We start from the raw sequence: 10,650 nt of genomic DNA, 5'->3' as shown, positions 1-10,650 counted from the left end.
CTTTGGAATTTTGTTGTAGCCTTCTCCCGACTGATACCTTTTAACAATGAGATCCCTCTGATGCTTTGGAAGCTCTCTGCGGACCATGGCTTTTACTGTAGGATACAACTAAGAAAAAGTCAGGAAAGACCTACTAGAACAGCTTAACTTTATTTGGGGTTAATCAGAGGCACTCTAAATAATGCCAGGTGTGTACTGACTCCTATTTATCATCAGTTTGAATGTGATTACTTAATTCTGAACAGCTATATCCCCAGTTATAAGAGGGTGTACACACTATTTTATTTTTTTATTTTTACTTCCTCTCCCTAAAATATTTCAGTTTGTTATTTATTTAGTTAGTTTTTTATCTTTGTCTCATTTTTTTATATCACAGAAACATGACATTTTAACAGGGGTGTGTAGACTTTTTATATCCACTGTATATATGAAATTTGACAAATTAGTATCATGCAGTCTTCTATCCAACCAGGAGATGGAGCTACAGTCTCCTTTTTACATGTTCAGCATCTCATGCCAGTTTATAACAGTTTGGGGTCAGTTTTCTTTTTATGTTATTCTTTGTAGTTCCCATCGACAGTTGTATAAAGGCTTACATTTCTGAATCTTCTTTTAGAAAATGCTAGCTGGTTGGCTGTCCACCCCTATCTAATGTTCTCAATAGTATGGAGAATTTACCTGAAACAGGCAGGGAGCACCCTGATCTCCCTGGCTGTGTGATTTTCATAGGTTATTTACAGAATATTATATTCAGAGATAGCTAGGCAACTAGTCTTGTTGAAATTAGCTTTGTAATGGGAGCCCTTGTAGATCTCTCAATACAGGTTTCCTTTAACCACCTGTTTTCAGGAGCATTTTTGTTTTCATACACGTTTCGGTGAAAAAAAGTAAAACACCCCAAAAGGTGGATTTTAAAGGTATTAAACCATGGTTTAGTATGTACACATGTTTCTAGATCAAATTTCTTGAACAGCTGGTAGAACTGGTTTAGCAGACTCCTTAACTACTTCAATACTGGGCACTTTAACCCTCTTCCTGCCCAGGCCATTTTTCAGCTTTCAGCAAAGTCACACTTTGAATCACAATTATGCGGTCAGGCAACACTGTACCCAAATTAACTTTTTATTATTTTCTGCACACAAATGGAGCTTTCTTTTGGTGGTATTAAATCACCACAGTTTTTTTTTAGCTAAAAAAACAAAAAAATACCAACAAAAACATTTTTGTCAGAAAATGTTGTAAATAAGTAATTTCTCTCCTTCACTGATGTGCGCTAATGAGGCTGCACTGATGGGGCAGCACTGATGAGGAGAACAAATATTAAAGGGGGTAGTTATGGCACTCACCTGCTATTATTTCAACTTAGTGTCTGCAGGACACTCATCTGCTAATAATTGTACCTTATTGTTAAATTATTCATTAGTGACTAAAAAATAAACTTTAAAATAAATGATACGAAACTAAAGAAAATAAGATAGAATAAAATAAAAATTCCTTATGTGCAATATACAAATAACAATATAAATCGTGCTTAAAAGTATGACAGAAATGCTGTTTAAATTATCACTAAATTACTATATACTGGTGCTAAAATTCAATATACTTTCTGTAGATAAAAGTGCTTATGTGCGTTTTTGCTAATCACATGATGAGCAAAGTGCTAAGTGCCTAGGAAAGTGCCACAGGTTCAGTAAATCCAAAAAAGTGTTACGTGCTTCTATATGTGCCACAATAAATAAATACAATGCTTTGTATTCAATAAATTCGCTAAGTAAAAATCGCTAAATAAAATGAAATAAAATAAAAATACGAAAAATACAGATGCAAATTGATACAAATGTCCAGCAGCAGAAAGTTAATGTCAGAGAGTCCTATCTGGAACAAAAAGTGACAGTGTGCTTCAGTGCTTGGTGGCTTCCTGGATTGCAACCGGTGCGATTCCCATGCATAAAGACAAATAATCCGCACTCACCAGCTCCCCTACCCCTTAAGGGGTTAATGCGCCTCCACAGTGTGAGCCCCCGTGTCGCTATATTGAGCTGCTTCAGTTACCATCCAGTAGTTTCCCTCATTAAAAACAAAATGATGCATACATAGTGTAATCCCGTTTAAAACAACATTTTATTAAGTGCATAAGAGGTTACTCACAAACCGAAGGATAAAAACAGTGCCTCAATGTATATGCTGGTCACAGCATTTGAATTCACCGCTGCTGCCGCCGTAATGAGAGAGTGTACACCTTAGGCCACGCCCTATGCGTTTCGTCATTGGACGTCGTCTGGAGCGGCCATCTTGGTGCTCCACTCTCTTTATATAGGGTGTACTGTTTGTACGGCGCATGCGCGATCGCATGAATGCCATTTTCCTTACTGGCATAGGATGTTAGATAGACACACCTATTGTTTATAGGGTGGAGATCATATGGCATTTCCGCAAATCCACAGACTCTGTAATATGTGATAAAAAGACCAGAGAGCAGGTGGGGCTTGCGCAAATCCACATACTCTGCTATTGGTAAAAGGAAAGGACACAGACACAAATAACGTTTGTGCTTCTTGTAATTACGACCCTTGGCCTGCTCATAACGACTGCGACCGGTGATCGCTGGCCCAGACCTTTGGATGTTAACTGGACTTGGTGTGTTCCTGACCCTCTTGCCGGCTCCGGACGAGAGGGTACTATTGGTGGGGTCAACTTTCTATTCAAAATGAGATACACAGCTTATGGTCGTACTACCTGTTACTGTAATGCACATTCGGGAGGCTGCGACCTTCACTGTTTATGTTGTATTTCTTTTGGCTTGGGGGTTCTATCCTGTCTGTGTGAAAAATGTTTCTCTTGAATAAAACCTATATTTGAAAAAAAAAAAAAACAACGTTTGTGTCATTCTTAAAATGAGCGGCTTTGTGTTTTTACGTATGCGGCAGTGGTGGAGTCAACATTACAATGTAAATAAACAATAAACAATTAAAAAATTAAAAGATTTTTTGAGCATTAAAAATTAAAAATTGAAATGGAACCCCATTGTTCTAAGCAAATGACCATTGATGTAAAAATGAAAGAAATAGAAAAAAGTATTAAAAATAAAAATAAAAATAAAAAAATAAAATAAAAATAAATATAAATAAATACAAGTGACAAAAATGCATGGTAATTAAAACATAATGATTGAACCAAAAATAAAATGCATTGGATGATGGACCCTTATAGGGAAATATATGCATACACGAAAATGCTCTTTACTAGGTGGGAATGTCCCCTATTATGACTGGATAAAACCTCTTGTGCCTAAATCAAATATAAGATTCTGTATAGGCAGGGATAATATAATAAATCAAATATAAGATGCTATATAGGCAGGGATATAGGCAGGGATATGCAAAATATACCACTAGTCAAAATGTATATTATTACAATATTTAATTTACCGTATTTTTCGCACTATAAGGCGCACCTAAAAGCCTTATATTTTCCTCCAGATCAGCCGTGCGCCTTATAATCCGGTGCGCCTTATGTGTGCACGGAGTTCCAAAATAAAAAAAAATCAAATCAAATCATTTCCCTCTCTGACACAGGGACGTACGCTGGCAGGGATAAACCAATCAGAGAACATTGCTGAAATGCGGCATCATTGCTGAACAGCCACCTGGCAACGAGACTGATACCAACAATGATGACAATGAGGATAGGGAACCTGGCATGCTTGATGGCGAAATTGCCCAGATGTTCAATTCAGACACAGAAGATGAGGACTTTGATGGATTTGTGGGAGAAGATTGATTAACAAATAATGTGAGTGGTATTGTTAAATAGTGGAATAAAGTACAAGTGAACTCACTGTTTTGCTTCCGTTACCTTTTTTTTATAGAGTGTATTGTTTAGCATGCGCCTTATAATGCAGTGCGCCTTATTTATGGGTCAAGTACAGAAATAGTACCCGTAATTGAGACTGCGCCTTATAATCCGGTGCGCCTTATAGTGCGAAAAATACGGTTTGTGGAGGGGACCCTCGAAGGAAGTTTTTATTTTCAAAACCAATCAGTAACTAATCATTATTGATGTGCAAATTCCTATTATTATAACTCTCTTAGTTTGTATTTATAGTCATAAATTTATCCTATATATCTCTATGCTTATCTGTAGTTATAATTTAATTAATATTATTTGTTAGGACACAATATGCCCCACAAATGTAAACTGGACTATAAGACAGAGGAATGGGAATGTTATGTTTGAAACCCTAATGTAGTCACAATATCGTTGTTGTTAATATAATAAATATGTCCCATGATGTAATATTCTACACTCACCTACTGATCACTAAAAACTAGACTCAAAAAATCGACTTAAAACGTGAAACTAGTGGAAAAAAAGTGGAAAAAAGAGAGAGGATTTGGGGAAGGTTTGGCCAAAACAGGAAGGGGAGAATGTGTTAAAAACTAATAGTTGGTTAAAAAACAGTTTAAATCCAGGTCTATGTTTAGGCCTGACGGCTGTAACGTGTCTAGAAGAAATATCCATTTTGTCTCGTTCTGTGAGATTTTTCTTCTTCTATCTTCTCCCTTCCAGTGTCCCTTTACTTTATCAATACTGTAAAATGTCATAAGACTAGGAAAAGTAAGTAAGAAAGTATATTGAATTTTAGCACCAGTATATAGTAATTTAGTGATAATTTAAACAGCATTTCTGTCATACTTTTAAGCATGATTTATATTGTTATTTGTATATTGCACATAAGGAATTTTTATTTTATTCTATCTTATTTTCTTTAGTTTCGTATCATTTATTTTAAAGTTTATTTTTTAGTCACTAATGAATAATTTAACAATAAGGTACAATTATTAGCAGATGAGTGTCCTGCAGACACTAAGTTGAAATAATAGCAGGTGAGCGCCATAACTACCCCCTTTAATATTTGTCTATGGTTTTCAACCTTTTGGGTTGGATATTTAACCACTTGCCGACCAGCGCACGACGATGTACGTCGACAGAATGGCACGGGCAGGCATATTGGCGTACATGTACGTCCAATATTCGTTGCCGCCGTGCCATCGGGAGCGCGCCGGCGGCGGCGCGCTGGTCGGGACCCCCGTGAGTCCGGTCGCGGGACCCGCGGACTCGATCGCCGCGGGCATCCCCGCGATCGTCTCACGGAGCGGCCGAATGGAGGAAATGCTGTATAAACAACATTTTCCCATTCTGCCTAGCAACTAGTGACGCTGATCTCTGCTCCATGTGATTGGAGCAGAGATCAGTGTACACTAAATGAAAGCCCAACCCCCCCCACAGTTAGTAACACACCCCTAGGAACACTTAACCCCTACACTGCCACCCACAGGTTAACCCTTTCACTGCCAGTGTCATTTACACAGGAATCACTGCATTTATATAGCAGTGATTACTGTATAAATGACAATGGTCCCAAAAATGTGTCAAAAATGTCCGATGGGTCCCCGACAATGTCGCAGTCACAATAAAAATTGCAGATCGCCGCCATTACTAGTAAAAAAAAAAATAATAAAAAATTATTAATAAAAATGCTATAAACCTATCCCTATTTTGTAAACGTTATAACTTTTGCGCAAACCAATCAATAATCGCTTATTGCGATTTTTTTTACCAAAAATATGTAGAAGAATACGTATCGGCCTAAATTGAGGGAAAAAAAATTTTTTTTATATATTTTTGGGGGATATTTATTATAACAAAAAGTAAAAAATAATGCGTTTTTTTCAAAATTGTCGCTCTATTTTTGTTTATAGCGCAAAAAATAAAAACCGCAGGGGTGATCAAATACCACCAAAAGAAAGCTCTATTTGTGGGAAAAAAAGGACGTCAATTTTGTTTGGGAGCCACGTCGCACGACCGCGCAATTGTCAGTTAAAGCGACGCAGTGCCGAATCGCAAAAAGTGGTCTGGTCTTTGACCAGCAAATTGGTCCGGTCTGAAAGTGGTTAAGGTAGTGGCAGCCCCCCCTTCCCACGCTAATTGTCATTTGCTTATAAGGTCTCACATTTTGGGTTTTTCGGATCTCGATAAAATATTTTACGTCCATAGCGCACCTTAACCCCCCTTTTTCTATAGCACTGATGAGGAGGCACTAATATGCAGCAATGATGGGCACTGATAGGTGGCACTGAGGTGCAGCACTGTTTGACATAACTGATGGGCACTGCTGGGGCTACATTGTAATTAGGGCACTGATGATCAGTGCCCTGATTACCTTTCTAAATCTTCCCTGTGAGGAGATGCCGCTGATCATCTCTCCTCACCTCACACGCTGTCAGTGTGAGGCGAGCCGATAAAAATGGCACTTCCTTGTTTACATGTGATCGGCAGCGATTGGACACAGCCGACCACATGGGCAAAGAGCCATGGCCCAGGAACAAGACGAGATTGCAGCTAAACTGGGCGCTGTCCTAGGACGTCATCCCAGAACGAGAGACGCACCACTCCATCATCATTTGACGGTGGGTCGTCTGTAAGTGGTTAATAAATATGCATAAATATCAGTATATAAAAACAGATTTGAACTTAAAGTGATTGTAAATGCTCAGTTAAAAAAATAAAATAACAAACATGGTGTACTTACCTGCTCTGTGCAATGGTTATGCACAGAGCAGCACTTCTGGCTGCGGGGAACTCGTTCAAGCTCGCCTCTGAGCCCCGCTCTGTCAATTGACACAGAGTGCGTCTCTGCCCTGTCCCCTCCTCACTGGCTGTGACTTGTCAGCAGCAGAAGCCAGTGAGGAAGGAGAGAGCTGAGAGAGTCGCTGCTCTCATGCACATCTCTGGATTGAGATCAGGCTCAGGTAAGTATGGGGGAAGGGGGAGCTATATGCAGGTTTTTTTTTCTTTTTTAGGGGACAAAACCTTCTGTATTTAGAACCACATTCATTTGAGTTTATAAGGGGTCAGAAGATGATTTAGTAGAAAAATATGTTTACTAGTATTAACAGGAGATCAGTCATGGCTGCCTCTTTTAGTAACAGTTTCTTTCAAAGGCATTGTAAGCCACCCTATCTGCATCAGATGTGCATTGATGGTGTACTTTCATGGTGTCATTTGTTTCTCTATATGAGCCGCCACTAAATGGTGGTCCGCGGACTGAACACAGACCATGGGACGTTCCTGTCCGGACCGTCAGAATATTGCCACATTTTAGCAGTCAGTGGTTGCTGGGACCGTGGGTTTCCCAGCAACCAGTTATGCTGCGTGTGAGCCCCCACCACTGATGGAGACCCCTGCTTCCACTCCTGGCCAGGCCCTGCCCTTCTGCTGCATGACTTTACATGTGTGCTCTGCCCCCCTGCTGGTCACGGCTCCCAGCTCTCACTCTTTGCAAGTTGTGCTGCCTCACAGCTTTTGCCCCCTGCAGCTTGCCACCTGTGCCAACTCCTGCCCTCAAGGTATGTAGGGCACATTTTTTGTTAAGGGGATCGCTTATGGGCATATTTTGTTAAGGGGCACGATAATGGGCATATTTTGTTAAGGGGCACCTTGATGGGCACATTTTGTTGTGCCCCTTAACATAAAATGTGCCCATCAGCATGCCCCTTATTTTATGTTAAGGGTCACACTGATGGCCACATTTTATGTTAAAGGGCACTCTGACGGGAATGACTGATGTAAGGTGGCACTGTGATGGGGACACCTGATGTAAAGGAGCACTGTGATGGGGACAGCTGATGTAAAGAAGTACTGTGATGGAGGCACCTGATGTAAAGGAGTACTGTGATAGGGACTCCTGATGTAAAGGAGCACTGTGATGGGCACATTTTGTTGTGCCCATCAGAGTGCCCCCTAACATAAAATGTGGCCATCAGCATGCCCCTTATTTTATGTTAAGGGGCATGCTTATGGGCATATTTTATACTAAGGGCCACACCGATGGATAGATTTTATGGATTGATAGACGCAGAAAATTTTAGTGAATGGACTTCCTTGCATTTTTATTCAATACCCCTGCTTTATATGCACAGCCTATAGTAGAGTAAATCTTCACATTCCTGTGTCAGAAGTAGGGATGAGCTTCGAGTCCAACATTGCCTGTTCGCCCGTTCAGCGAACAGTGAACAATTTGGGCTGTTCGCGGCAAATTCGAAAAGCCGGAACACTCTGTACAAGTCTATGGGAGAAATCTAAAGTACTAATTTTAAAGGCTAATATGCAAGTTACTGTCCTAAAAAGTGTTTGGGGACCTGGGTCCTGCCCCAGGGGACATGGATCAATGCAAAAAAAAGTTTTAAAAACGGCAGTTTTTTCAGAAGCAGTAATTTTAATAATGATTAAAGTAAAATAATAAAAGTGTAATATTCCTTTAAATTTCGTACCTGGGGGGTTTCTATAGTATGCCTGTGAAGGGGCGCATGTTTCCCATGCTTAGAACTGTCTCTGCACAAAGTGTCATTTCTGCAGGAAAAAAAGTATTTTAAAATCACTCGCAGCTATAATGAATTGTCGGCTCCGTAATACAGAGAACACTCAATGAGTGTTCTCTGTATTAGGGGAGCCGACAATTCATTCATTGATAAAAAAAAAGGCGTGGGGTTCTCCTAAATTCAATTACCAGGCCCTTCAGGTCTGGTATGGATATTAAGGGGAACCCCGCGTCAAATAAAAAAAATTGACGTGGGGTTCCCCCTAAATATCAATACCTGCGGCCCCCCCCACCCCAAAGCACCTTTTCCCCATGTTGATGAGGACAAGGGCCTCTTCCCGACAACCCTGGCTGTTGGTTGTCGGGGTCTGCGGGCGGGGGGCTTATCGGAATCCGGGAGCCCCCTTTAATAAGGGGGCCCCCAGATACCAACCCCTCACCCTATGTGAATGAGTATGGGGTACGATGTACCCCTACCCATTCACCTGGCGAAAATCGTGTAAATAAAAAAACACAACACAAGTTTTTAAAATAATTTATTAGACAGCTCCAGTGGTCTTTCTCCTTCATCGCCGCCGCCGTCCGGGGGTCTTCTTCCGACTTCGGGGTCTTGTCCCGCTCTTCTGGGGTCTTGTCCCTCTCTTCGGTTCTTCTGGCGGGCCTCTGCTATCTTCTTACAGTTCTTTTACTAACGTTGGCCCGGTCTTCTGCCGCTGTCGTCTTCTTCTCCCTTGCGATGTTGACAGGACGCTCTCTCTAGCCGCAATGGCAGGGATGCGTTGTGCGGCAACTTATATAGGGACAAGGGGCGGGGTCACTGGGTGATGTCCCCCAGTGATGCCGCCCCTTGTCCCTATATAAGTTGCCACACAACGCGTCCCTGCCATTACGGCCAGAGAAAGCATCGTGTCAACATTGCAAGGGAGAAGAAGAGAAGAAGGCAACAGCGACAGAAGATGCTAGTAAAAGAGCTATAAGAAGATAGCGGAGGCCCAGCAGAAGAACCAAAGAGCGGGACAAGACCCCGAAGTTGGAAGAACACCCCCGGGAGGCGGCGGCGGCGACGATGAAGAAGAAAGCCTGGCTCCTCCGCTAGTAAAAGAGCTAGTTAAACAGCAGAAGATAGTGGAGGAGTCCGGCGAGAAGACCCCCCCAAGACGGAAGACCACCGGAGCTGTCTAATAAATTATTTTAAAAACTTGTGTTGTGTTTTTTTATTAACACTTTTTTCAGCATGTGAATGGGTAGGGGTACATCGTACCCCATACTCATTTACATAGGGTAGGGGACCGGTATCTGGGGGCCCCCTTATTAAAGGGGGCTCCCAGATTCCGATAAGCCCCTTGCCTGCAGACCCCGACAACCAACAGCCAGGGTTGTTGGGAAGAGGCCCTTGTCCTCATCAACATGGGGACAAGGTGCTTTGGGGTGGGGTCTGTAATGGCCACTTCGGAGGGGACCCCCACACCGTTTTTTCAGCGTAGGGCCTCCCTTTTAAGTCCATACCAGGTGACGGGGCTAGCGAGGTGCCAATCTCGCCAATGGAGGTGACGACATTGACTTCCTTCGCTAGTCCCGTCTACCTGGAGTCACGTTCAAAATGAACAGACTTTTTTCCGTGTGGGCAAGTCTGTTCATTTCAAAAGTCCGGTGGACTAGCACACAGACGGGTGGATTGTCCGCCGGACTGCCGAGTCCGGCGGACAATTTTGAGTCAAAACTTCTTTCTCCGCCGGACTTTTGGGAATAAAAAGTCCTCCGGAGCCCACACACAGGCAGATCGTCCGATCGTGTGTACGCAGCATAAGGGTCACCATACAGCTAGGAGATGCATTTTTTTTTTAAAGTTAGCGCTTCCACATTTTTGATGCACGTAGAGAGGGTGACAATGCATGCACTGGATGCTGTGCAACCAGGAACAGGAAGTTGTCTCATCCCTTTGGTGAATAGGGACAGCCCAACTGTTGGAATATGCAGGAACATAAGGTAATCGATCAGCCATGACACCACAAACTACAGCCATAACGTGAGCACATCGTTACAAGGTATGGCAAACAACATACTGAATATAATTGCACTAATACCTGGTTAAAAGAACAAAAATGTACAATGCCTTTAACTAAATATAATGGTGTCAGCAATTAGATAATCTGATTGAATTCGCGAACATTTCAGAGATTTCACGGTTTTGTCTGTCAATAAACTGCTGACACCATGTGGACTGGACTGAGTTTTCAAATAGTTACTGTAACTGAACTAATCCTCTAAAC

The sequence above is a fragment of the Lithobates pipiens genome, unplaced genomic scaffold (genome assembly GCF_037356315.1).
Source record: "Lithobates pipiens isolate NorthernLeopardFrog02 unplaced genomic scaffold, aLitPip1_a1.2 Scaffold_3, whole genome shotgun sequence".
Taxonomy (NCBI): Eukaryota; Metazoa; Chordata; class Amphibia; order Anura; family Ranidae; genus Lithobates; species Lithobates pipiens.
Note: the sequence above shows the minus strand (reverse complement) of the source record.